At 42.0% G+C, this 12,738-nt stretch overlaps 1 protein-coding gene across 4 annotated transcripts in view; it reads right to left on the minus strand.

Moving 5' to 3' along the window:
* The window catches only part of pparg (peroxisome proliferator-activated receptor gamma), a 134,504-nt gene that overhangs the window by 120,679 nt on the left and 1,087 nt on the right, over positions 1 to 12,738 (minus strand). The gene's annotated exons all lie outside the window — the stretch shown is intronic.

The following is a 12,738-nucleotide window of genomic DNA, read 5'->3' on the forward strand; positions in this document are numbered from 1 at the left end:
CCCCACTTTTACGCTACTGTTACTCTGTTCGTTCATCATATATGCATAGTCACTTTAACCATATCTACATGTACATACTACCTCATTCAGCCTGACTAACCGGTGTCTGTATGTAGCCTCGCTACTTCTATACTGTGAAGGACCTCGGCGTTACTCTGGACCCTGATCTCTCTTTTGAAGAACATATCAAGACCATTTCAAGGACAGCTTTTTTCCATCTACGTAACATTGCAAAAATCAGAAACTTTCTGTCCAAAAATGATGCAGAAAAATTAATCCATGCTTTTGTCACTTCTAGGTTAGACTACTGCAATGCTCTACTTTCCGGCTACCCGGACAAAGCACTAAATAAACTTCAGTTAGTGCTAAATACGGCTGCTAGAATCCTGACTAGAACCAACAAATGTGATCATATTACTCCAGTGCTAGCCTCCCTACACTGGCTTCCTGTCAAGGCAAGGGCTGATTTCAAGGTTTTACTGCTAACCTACAAAGCATTACATGGGCTTGCTCCTACCTAGCTCTCTGATTTGGTCCTGCCGTACATATCTACACGTACGCTACGGTCACAAGACGCAGGCCTCCTAATTGTCCCTATAATTTCTAAGCAAACAGCTGGAGGCAGGGCTATCTCCTATAGAGCTCCATTTTTATGGAATGGTCTGCCTACCCATGTAAGAGATGCAAACTCGGTCTCAACCTTTAAGTCTTTACTGAAGACTCATCTCTTCAGTGGGTCATATGATTGAGTGTAGTCTGGCCCAGAAGTGGGAAGGTGAACGGAAAGGCCCTGGAGCAACGAACCGCCCTTGCTGTCTCTGCCTGGCTGGTTCCCCTCTTTCCACTGGGATTCTCTGCCTCTAACCCTATTACAGGGGCTGAGTCACTGGCTTACTGGGACTCTTTCATACCGTCCCTGGGAGGGGTGCGTCACTTGAGTGGGTTGAATCACTGATGTGATCTTCCTGTCTGGGTTGGTGCCACCCCCTTGGGTTGTGCCGTGGTGGAGATCTTTGTGGGCTATACTCGGCCTTGTCTCAGGATGGTAAGTTGGTGGTTGAAGATATCCCTCTAGTGGTGTGGGGGCTGTGCTTTGGCAAAGTGGGTGGGGTTATATCCTTCCTGTTTGGCCCTGTCCGGGGGTGTCCTCGGATGGGGCCACAGTGTCTCCTGACCCCTCCTGTCTCAGCCTCCAGTATTTATGCTGCAGTAGTTTGTGTCGGGGTGCTAGGGTCAGTTTGTTATATCTGGAGTACTTCTCCTGTCCTATTCGGTGTCCTGTGTGAATTTAAGTGTGCTCTCTCTAATTCTCTCTTTCTCTCTCGGAGGACCTGAGCCCTAGGACCATGCCTCAGGACTACCTGACATGATGACTCCTTGCTGTCCCCAGTCCACCTGGCCGTGCTGCTGCTCCAGTTTCAACTGTTCTGCCTTTATTATTATTGGACCATGCTGGTCATTTATGAACATTTGAACATCTTGGCCATGTTCTGTTATAATCTCCACCCGGCACAGCCAGAAGAGGACTGGCCACCCCACATAGCCTGGTTCCTCTCTAGGTTTCTTCCTAGGTTTTGGCCTTTCTAGGGAGTTTTTCCTAGCCACCGTGCTTCTACACCTGCATTGCTTGCTGTTTGGGGTTTTAGGCTGGGTTTCTGTACAGCACTTGGAGATATCAGCTGATGTACGAAGGGCTATATAAATACATTTGATTTGATTCTACAGCCTCGCTACTGTATATAGCCTGTCTTTTTACTGTTGTTTTGTTTCTTTACTTACCTATTATTCACCTAACACCTTTTTTGCACTATTGGTTAGAGCCTGTTTGTAAGCATTTCACTAAGGTTAGGGTTAGGGTTAGGCAAACGTGACAAATAAACTTTGATTGGAACAACTAGTCAGGAGAGATGAATCACTACTAGTCCGGAGGGCTGAACTACTAGTCAGGAGGGCTGAACTACTAGTCCGGAGGGCTGAACTACTAGTCCGGAGGGCTGAACAACTAGTCCGGAGGGCTGAACAACTAGTCCGGAGGGCTGAACTACTAGTCCGGAGGGCTGAACTACTAGTCTGGAGGGATGAACTAGCATGGAGTGAGGAACTACTAGTCAAAAGCAATTAACTACTAGTCAGGATGGATTAACTACTAGTCAGGACGGATGAACTACTAGTCAGGACGGATGAACTACTAGTCAGGACAGATGAACTACTAGTCAGGACAGATGAACTACTAGTCAGGACAGATGAACTACTAGTCAGGACAGATGAACTACTAGTCAGGACAGATGAACTACTAGTCAGGACAGATGAACTACTAGTCAGGACGGATGAACTACTAGTCAGGACGGATGAACTACTAGTCAGGACAGATGAACTACTAGTCAGGACAGATGAACAAGTCAAGAGGTATGAACACGTCAGGAGGGATGAACTACTCGTCAGGAGAAATTAACTATTGAGGGATGGACTACTAGTTAGGAGGGTTGAATTAGTCAATGGGGAAGGACTAATGAGGGCTGAACTACTCGTCGCCCCAACTAGTCAGGAGGGCTGAACTACTAGTCGCCCCAACTAGTCAGGAGGGCTGAACTACTAGTCAGGAGATATCAACTATTAGTCAGGAGTGATGAACTACTAGTCAGGAGAGAGAAACTAGTCAGCAGGACCTTGTGGTTAAGAGGTTGGCTCATGCCTTTTCCTGGGGATGTGACTGGTTTAAAAGAACCTAGAGGAGTCATTTTCCTCTCTAACATCAGATAGTTTCACTTCAGAGAGCAGCCAGACAGAGGTCAGGGTCATGTGGTATTAAGGTGGTCTGGTGTAGTGTTGTGTGCTAGAGCAGCCTTATGACTTCCTGTTGCTTCATCTTGTTCTGACGCTATGTCTTTGGGTTATGGTTTGTGTTAGGGTTTGTCTCTCAGGGTCATGTGGTTTTAAGGTGGTCTGGTGTAGTGTGTGTTTCATGTTGCTTCATTCTGTTATGAAGCTATGTGTCTGGGTTAGGATTATGGTTAGGGTTTGTCTCTCCGGGTCATGTGATGTTAAGGTAGTCTGGTGTAGTGTTGTGTGTTAGAGCAGTCTTATGACTTCCTGTTGCTTCATCCTGTTCTGACGCTATGTCTCTGGTTCCACTTCTCTATGCTGAGAGACATGCTGAGAGACATTGAGCTCACTTCTTATTCTAAGGAATATCAGGTAGACAGCTTATTATTACACTGTTTAAATGTATCTAAAAATATATAGTTTATAATATTTGAATTCCCAATATGTTGTATGAAGCAATACTTGGAAATCTCTATTCTTCAAAGCTACAGCAGACTTTCACAGAGTCCAGCATTATTCAGCAGTCTGATTCATGAAGACTGACATCCCCACTGTCTGTCTCTTTGGTGTCTACACTTGTCGCATGTAAGTGTCTTCTGCTATCAAAATATGAAGATCACATTGAAAAGACAGGTTTAGATACACAAAAGTTGCTTTGTGATCTGATCGTGTTCAGATCTGGCTGACCACTTCAGGAAGTGGTCAGGGATGTATTGTATGCGGATTTCTCCTCAGTCTGGACGCAATCAGGCTACTGAAAGTGCATACAGTTGGCGACGTCATCAGCACTCCTCCCACATGTGTTTTGGGACCGAGAGGCACCTTTTCATTATAACATTGGAGGAAATATGTTCTTAGCATGTGAGGAACGTGTTTGCTGGTCTCAAATCTAGCCAGCCAACTAATATTTAGAAGAAAAAAAATAGGTTTGGCTACAGTTAATCTAACCCGTTTGCAATCCCTTTAGCGTTGTTTGCTAGCTACAGAGGTTAGGTGGCTAGTTAGCTATAGTAGTTAGCTACTGCCATCAGTTGTTGTTTTATCATATTTAGCCTATTCCACCGTTTGTAGAATGCATTCTACTGGCATTTGAATATAGCGCTGAAATAGGGAATCCAGACACACTGTGGACATGGTAGACACATTGAAATGTAGGTGCAGATGCATGACACGTTCGGAATTCCATGACCACGGCCTCTTGTCTCTCTCTGTCTTGGTCTCTCTCTGCGTCTTTCACTGTGTCTATTAACTAACACAGTTCAAATGCAGAACCAGTGTTCATTATTTCAATAAAAAGGGAGACAAAAATAATATGGCGGATAGAAATTAAGAGCAGAATGACACGGTTAAGAGCTTTGCTTGATGTACCGATTGGTTTCATACAACCACACAACACTGCAGCAGACTTCCTTGTTGGTTTTGGGGAGAATTCAGGCAGAACATCGACTTCTCAGAGAAGTCCTCCACCTGCAAAACCCAGACCATGATTGTGCTTCTGTTGTGGGTGTGGTAACATCATATTATAATGGTACTGATGATTGTCCTATATTCACACTGGACCTGTCACATTATAATGACACGGGTGATTTTCCTATACTCACACGGGGTCTCTCCTTCCTACAGGTGAGTGTCAGTGTCCAAACCAATATCACGTTTTCTCAAGCCGTTCTCAAAAATACATGCAGGCACGAGGGTACCTTTGGACATGCACACGTGTACAAAGACACACGCACAAAGCAACGTTATCATGTGTAGAAGGAAAGTGTGTTTAATGCACCCCCAACACAGCTTTAGAACAGTGTTCAATATACCCCAACACAGCTTTAGAACCGTGTTTAATGCACCCAATGTTCAATATAAAATGTACTACATGTTCAATGTATGACATGTTCAATATAGAATGGATGACATGTTCAATATATGACATGTTCAATATAGAATGGATGACATGTTTAATATAGAATGGATGACATGTACAATACAGAACGGACGACATGTTTAATATAGAGTGTATGACATGTTCAATATATTACATGTTAAACAGACAATTTTTAGACATGTTCAATATATGACATGTTCAATATAGAATGTTTGACATGTTCAATATATGACATGTTAAACAGAGAATGTTTAACATGGTAAACAGAGAATGTTTGACATGTTCAATATAGAATGGATGACATGTACAATATAGAATGTATGACAGGTACAATGTAAGATATGTTAAATATAGAATGTATGACATGTACAATGTAAGACATGTTCAATATAGAATGTATGACATGTACAATATAGTATTTATATAAACAAGATAATCTGGCTCTCAGATTTTGTCGTGCTTGTTGTGTTTTCTGGGTTCAGGCTATCCAGTGTGTTGGTTCTTGTCTATGGGAGGATGATTTTGCAGTAGAGACGTGAGGTTTTGTCTAAGGGACTCATTCTCCCATTAAGACCCTCTAGGGAGACTAAAGAACATTAAGATACATACTAGAGCCATTACAACAACACGCTCCCGGCCAGCGGCCCCCTCCCCACTCTCCTGACCCCCCCAGCGGCCCCCTCCCTAGTCTTCTGCCCCCACTCCCCAGTCCTAGATTGCCATTGTGCAGCTCCCTGGGAATGAGAGTTTGCACAATTTTTTAGGACGTGAACTTTTCCCCAATTTATTTGAATAGGAGTGAGTTAATGGTTGATTGCTCCCATGGGCTTTAAGCAGAGCCTCCTCCAAGGAGAAGGAAAGAGCTACAGCCTTACTACACACACACACACTATGTCAAGGTCTCCTCCGCTCCCGCTGGGGAGGCAAGGGGATGTTCCTCGAGGTAGAAAGGAAAACACACACACAGGAAAAGACGGAAGTGTGCTAAACGGATAAAACATGTGTACATCGTGTTAACAGTAACATCCCTCCACCGGTCTCACTAGAGAGGTGAAGTTTTGACCCGAGTCTTTTTGGGTTTCTGTCCCCTAAAGGCTTTATTTTAGTCCTATAGTCCTCTCCAGGCCTGGGGTAAAGGCCACAGCCTCCTCAGGTCTAATCATTACCTTAACCCTAACCCTTAACCATATCTGTAACCCCAACCCTCTAAAAAAGGTTTTATTTTTTGTTCTATATTCCTATCCAGGACTGGAGTGAAGGCCACAGCCTCCTCTGTGTGGGTACTCTGCAAGACTAACCCTAATACCGGTACCCCCAGTATACAGCCTCGCTATTGCTTTTTTACTGTTGCTCTTTTAATTATTTGTTACTTTTATTTCTTATTCTTATTTTATTTGTTTTATTTTTTAAACTGCATTGCTGGTTAGGGCTTGTAAATAGGTATTTCACTGTTGTATTCAACGCATATATGCTCTAGTCGGCTGGCCCTCGCTACATTTCTTCGCCAGACCCACTGGCTCCAGGTCATCTAGAAGTCTATGCTAGGTAAAGCTCCACCTTATCTCAGCTCACCGGTCACGATAACACCCGCCCGTAGCACACGCTCCAGCAGGTATATCTCACTGGTCATCCTCAAAGCCAACACCCCCTTTGGCCGCCTTTCCTCCCAGTTCTCTGCTGCCAATGACTGGAACATATTGCAAAAATCGCTGAAGCTGGAGACATATTTCCCTCACTAACTTTTAACATCAACTATCTGAGCAGCTAACCAATCACTGCAGCTGTACATAGCCCATCTGTAAATAGCCCACCCAATCTACCTACCTCATCCCCATATTGTTTTGCCTTACCTCCTCAAGCCATTTGCACACACTGTATATAGACTTTATGCTTGTTTATTCCATGTGTTACTCTGTGTTGTTGTTTGTGTCGCACTGCTTTGCTTTATCTTGGCCAGGTCGCAATTGTAAATGAGAACTTGTTCTCAACTAGCTTAACTGGTTAAATAAAGTTGAAATAAAAAATACTAACCCTGCTAGCTGCTGCTGCTAATAACTCTAACCCCGTGTAACGGATGTGAAACAGCTAGCTAGTCAGCGGTGGTGCGCGCTAAATAGCGTTTCAATCGGTGACGTCACTTGCTCTGAGACCTTGAAGTAGTGGTTCCCCTTGCTCTGCAAGGGCCGCGGCTTTTGTGGAGCGATGGGTAACGATGCTTCGTGGGTAACTGTTGTTGATGTGTGCAGAGGGTCCCTGGTTCGCGCCCGGGTATGGGCGAGGGGACGGTCTAAAGTTATACTGTTACTCCCGCTAGCTGCTAACTCTAACCCCGCTCACGACTGTTAACCCTAACCCCGCTCGCGGCTGCTAACTCTAACCACGCTCGCGGCTGCTAACCCTAACCCCGCTCGCTGCTGCTAACCCTAACCCCGCTCGCTGCTGCTAACCCTAACCCTGCTGCTAACCCTAACCCCGCTCGCTGCTGCTAACCCTAACCCCGCTGCTAACCCTAACCCCGCTCGCTGGTGCTTACCCTAAACCCGCTCGCTGCTGCTTACCCTAACCCCGCTCGCGGCTGCTAACCCTAACCCCGCTCGCGGCTGCTAACCCTAACCCTGGGGGTACTTGTATGAGGTGACTACCTCAAGACAAAAGGCATGCTATTCATTGACTACAGTTCAGTGTTCAACACCATAGTGCCCACAAAGCTCATCACTAAGCTAAGGACCCTGGAACTAAACGCCTCCCTCTGCAACTGGATCTTGGACTTCCTGATGGGCCTCCCCCAGGTGGTAAGGGTAGGTAACAACACATCTGCTGCGCTGATCCTCAACATGGGGGCCCCTCAGGGGTGCGTGCTCAGTCCCCTCCTGTACTCCCTGTTCACTCATGACTGCATGGCCAGGCACGACTCCAACACCATCATTAAGTTTGCTGATGGCAAAAGTGGTAGGCCTGATCACTAACAACGATGAGACAGCCCATAGGGAGGTCAGAGACCTGACTGTGTGGTGCAAGGACCACAACCTCTCCCTCAACATGATCAAGACAATGGAGATGATTGTGGATTACGTCCACATCACCAACAAACTACTTTGGCCCAAACACACCAAGACAGTTGTGAAGAGGACACGACAAAGCCTATTCCCCCTCAGGAAAACTAAAAAGATTTGGCATGGTTCCTGAGATCCTCAAAAAGTTCTACAGCTGCGCAATCGAGAGCATCCTGACCGGGTTGCATCACTGCCTGGTATGGCATCTGCTCGGCATCTGACCAAAGGCGCTACAGAGGGTAGTGCGTATGGCCCAGATATCACCGAGGCCAAGCTTCCTGCCATCCCGGACCTACATACTAAGCGGTGTCAGATGAAAGCCCCAAAAAGTGTCAGACTCCAGTCACTCAAGTCATAGACTATTCTCTCTGCTACCGCACAGCGAGCGATACCGGAGCGCCAAGTCTAGGACCAAAAGGCTCCTTAACAGATTTTACCCCCAAGCTATAAGACTGCTGAACAATTAATCAAATGGCTACCCAGACTATTTGCATTGACACCCCTCCAATTGTTTTTACACTGCTGCTACTCGCTGTTTATTATCTATGCATGGTCACTTCACCCCTGCCTTATTTGCATATTAAGTGCCACATTTTTATAATATTGCAATTTAATTTCATGAACTGTGTTCTACATCAACCCTGAAAAAATGTCATAACAATATGACCACTGTATCTTGATATTGGACAAAACGTGTTGATATTAAGAATCCAGACAGGTGATTTGGTGCAATTGCCTACGGAATAATAGTGACCAGTCCAAGACCTTTTCCGATCACTTGAAAATAAGATCTCAGCAATGCTAAGTCCTATCCTCATGAAATAAAGTGTTTTGTGTTAATGAGAAGGTTCTCTATAACATGGAATACAAAGTATAACACCAGAACCAAAGCTGAATTTTGTCACCTAACACCCTAGTTATAAAGTCAGAGGGGAAGTACAACAGGACTGTCTTTTTATTGAGGCTGAATCCTATTATATTCCTTTCAGCTGGTTTAGGTAATATTTGTTAGGAATCTTCTTGTTCATTCACTACCAATGACTTCTGCTCTAACACATTGGAAATCAAAATAGCATTGGAAAAGCACAAGAAATTCCTAGAGAATATTTATTTTTAAATCACTGGATAATCACTAGAAAATCACTGGAAAATCACTGGAAATTAATAAACGATTATAATAATAGGGAATCAGTGGAAATCAATGGAAATGACAGGAAAATCCCTGTGTTGGTCAGAGCCTGACCACAGCATTTGAAACACCATCTCTGTGTGGGTAATGAGTTTGTGTAAATCGCAAATGTCCGTACAATCAGAACACATCAGTTTCTGATAAAGAATATATATATATATATGGTTGTCTTTATCAATTAAAAAAAATGTTTTAAAATTATGCTTTATTGCTAAGCTTAGTACTCTGTAGATGTATTTGATGTATTGTATAGGCAGTACTATGTGAATGTATTTGAGGTATTGTATAGGCATTTGTATTTGGCTCCTGAGTGGCGCAGCGGCCTAAGGCACTGCATCTCAGTGCTAGAGGCGTCACTACAGACCCTGGTTCGATTCCAGGATATATCAAACCGGCTGTGATTGGGAGTCCCGTAGGGCGGTGCACAATTGGCCCAGCGTCAACCAGGTTAGGGTTTGGCCAGGGTAGGCCGTCATTGTAAATAAGAATTTGTTCTAAATTGACTTGCCTAGTTAAATAAATATGAAATAAATAAAAAATAGGTAGTACTATTTGCATTGACCCCCCCCCCCCCTTGTTTTTACACTGCTGCTACTTGCTGTTTATTATCTATGCATAGTCACTTTACAAATGACCTTGACTAACCTGTACCCCCACACATTCATTGACTCTGTACCCGTGTATATAATCTATTTATTATGTCATTTTCTTGTGTTACGTTTTGATTTTTTGGAGAAGAAAAATTCTCTTTAGTTTATTTAGAAAATATTTACTTAACCAACAATGCAGTTAAAGAAATAGAGTGTAGGGCTTTTAAGTAAGTATTTCACAGTAAGGTGTATTACCTGTTGTAATCAGCACCTGTGACTAATACAATTTGATTTGATGTATTGGAGGCCAGGTTAGGCCCAACATAAAAGGCACAATATAAACACAGCTTTGTCTCTGTAGACGCTCCTTCCATTTATAACAGAGTAAAGTCCAACATACGCACACATTGCTCTTTAGGAATTATATAACCCATTATGAAACTCTGAAGTAAACTTTCCCTCTTTTTGATTCAGTCCTTGTTGCTCTAGTAGCCACACATTACATCACTGTTATATCAGGTTATAAAGAGTTCTACTGTAGATACAGACTGGATGGTTCCTGCTAGATTATAGAAGATTATACTGTAGCCCATGGAGGGAGAAATGCTAAACATGAGACTATAATGAGGAATAATTGGTGTAGGCATACTACCCTATCCTTATACTGTAGTGTAGTGAAAACCAGTGTGGGAAAAGTACCCAATTGTCATACTTTAATAAAAGTAAAGATACCTTAATAGAAAATGACTCAAGTAGAGGTGAAAGTCACCCAGTAAAATACTACTTGAGTAAAATTATTTGGTTTTAAATATACTAAAGTATCAAAAGAAAATGGACTTAAGTTTCAAAAATAAAAGTATACAGTACATAATTTCACATTCCTTATATTAAGGAAACCAGACGGCACATTTTTCTTGTTGTTTTAATTTACAGAGAGCCAGGGGCACACTCCAACACTCAGACATTTTTTTATTTTACCTTTATTTAACTAGGCAAGTCAGTTAAGAACAAATTCTTATTTTCAATGACGGCCTAGGAACAGTGGGTTAACTGCCTGTTCAGGGGCAGAACGACAGTTGTACCTTGTCAGATCGGGGGTTTGAACTTGCAACCTTCCGGTTACTAGTCCAACGCTCTAACCAATGCCGCCCCTTTACAAACAAACATATTTACAAACAAAGCATGTGTATAGTAAGTCCGCCAGATCAGAGGCAGTAGGGATGACCAGGGATGTTCTCTTGATAAGTGTGAATTGTACCATTTTCCTATAGTGTCAAGAATTTGAAATGTAAGGAGTACTTTTGGGTGGCAGGAAAAATGAATTAAGTAAAAAGTACATTATTTTCTTCAGGAATGTAGCAGAGTAAAAGTACAGATAACTACTTACGTAGTACTTTAAAGTATTTTTTCTTAAATACTTTACACCACTGGGGAAAACTATGTGTTCTCGATCTTTGTGAAGGGAAATGTTGTGAAACTGAACCTGAAGTATCCTATCACTTTCAGCGGATACAGACTAGTCCTCGCTTCTCCAAAATACTGTTCATGTCACAACCATTTTTCAAAAATAGCTTTACAAATGTTTTATCATAAGTTATTCAGTCATATCTTTAAATAAATGGTTTATTTTAAGTCATTGCATGAGGAAATATCATGCTGACCTGTGTCATAACTAACACTGGCCTCAGATGATGCTATGACCTTGTAACATAGAAAGTAAATACAGAATTATACAGCCTATTTAGATCAAGAATACACATTTCTACATAAGCGGAGCCTAATTTAAAGTATTTTTATAGTACCCTATCTATTGTAGTCAACAGGTGGCAGCTGATTGTAAGCCATAAGGCATAGTTGTTAAACCAATAACTCAAATCAAAATTGATTTGCTTCAGTAATAAGTCAATTTAAATTTGAAATTAAAAGTTTGGTTTTCTAAATATGGCTATATTTAAAAATATGTTTATTCAAAATAAATAGAAAGTAAATATCTGGAGGCACCTACAGTCTAAATTAAAACACTGCAGCAATACCTTACTGAATGATTTGACTGATGAAAGTTTGCCTACAACAAAATAGGATCATTGTGTGGATATCGGGCGGGTGTGTGGTGGGCGGGTTGAATAAAGATCAAACCAATAGGCTTACCTTAAAAAAAAATCCATAAATGAATCATTATTGTGCAATTTATATCTATGGGCTACATTAAGGTTTTTCTTTCATTATTTTAGGCTCTCTCATTAGTGTATAAGCCTAAGCTTTAGGGCCTAACTGTATACGGACCAAATAACCTACACGCCAATAGCCAAATGCTTAACGGAAGAGGCAGAAAAAGTTTAAGTTGATTCACAGAGGAAAAAAAGGACAATATCAGAGTTTAATTCAATAGAAGGAAAAAACGACAAGGTTGGAGTTTAATTCATTAAGAGAAAAGCTGTGTAATGGACAGTTAAAAATAAAGAGAAGGGAGGCCCTTAAAAGTAATGTTTTGGAAAGATTTGATGAAGTAGTATAAGAGGATGAAAGCAGTGCTGGGGCTATGTTATGTGTGACGATTGTGAGGCACTGTACAAATTCCACAGTCACAAGACAGGACTTCAAATAGGCTTATGACATGTCAAGGGAACTGTAGCCTACTGCTCAGATGGGTTTAAATGGAAACTGACATTTGGACACTGACTGTAGGTCTATAACCTCGCACAAAGCCTTAATATTAACTCATGCAGAATTAAGCATTTCTTGCAGTAATATTCAACTGTAGGCTAAATGTTGACCAGGGAACATGAGGGGAGAAATAAGATGTATTTATTTCAGCATCTTGAGAGAATGCACCTCTACAGATACCTATGGTGCCATCTTTATCAGCATCATAAAAGCTGATAGTATGTCAACCACATAAAATATGCATCCAAGCCAAACGGAAATCTTATCAGAAACATGTTGGGTCATTTTCACAGCTTTGCATGTCCTTACAAATGGTCAAACTGATGTAATTTGTAAATGTTGCACATCACTTTTTTCAGTTATTGCATTTTCTCTCCGGTCCCCGAAAGAAGAGAACTTTACTGACCTCAACTATATAGAAACAATTCTATCGATTTATGACATTCTGGTGAGCGTATATAATCTACTTGGGCAACATATAATGACAGAAGAGAAGCTGAATATATGTAATTATAAACAACTTGACTAATAAATAGTCTA

Source organism: Oncorhynchus mykiss, chromosome 7 (assembly GCF_057628025.1).
Source record: "Oncorhynchus mykiss isolate SJ-2025 chromosome 7, ASM5762802v1, whole genome shotgun sequence".
NCBI classification, from domain to species: Eukaryota; Metazoa; Chordata; class Actinopteri; order Salmoniformes; family Salmonidae; genus Oncorhynchus; species Oncorhynchus mykiss.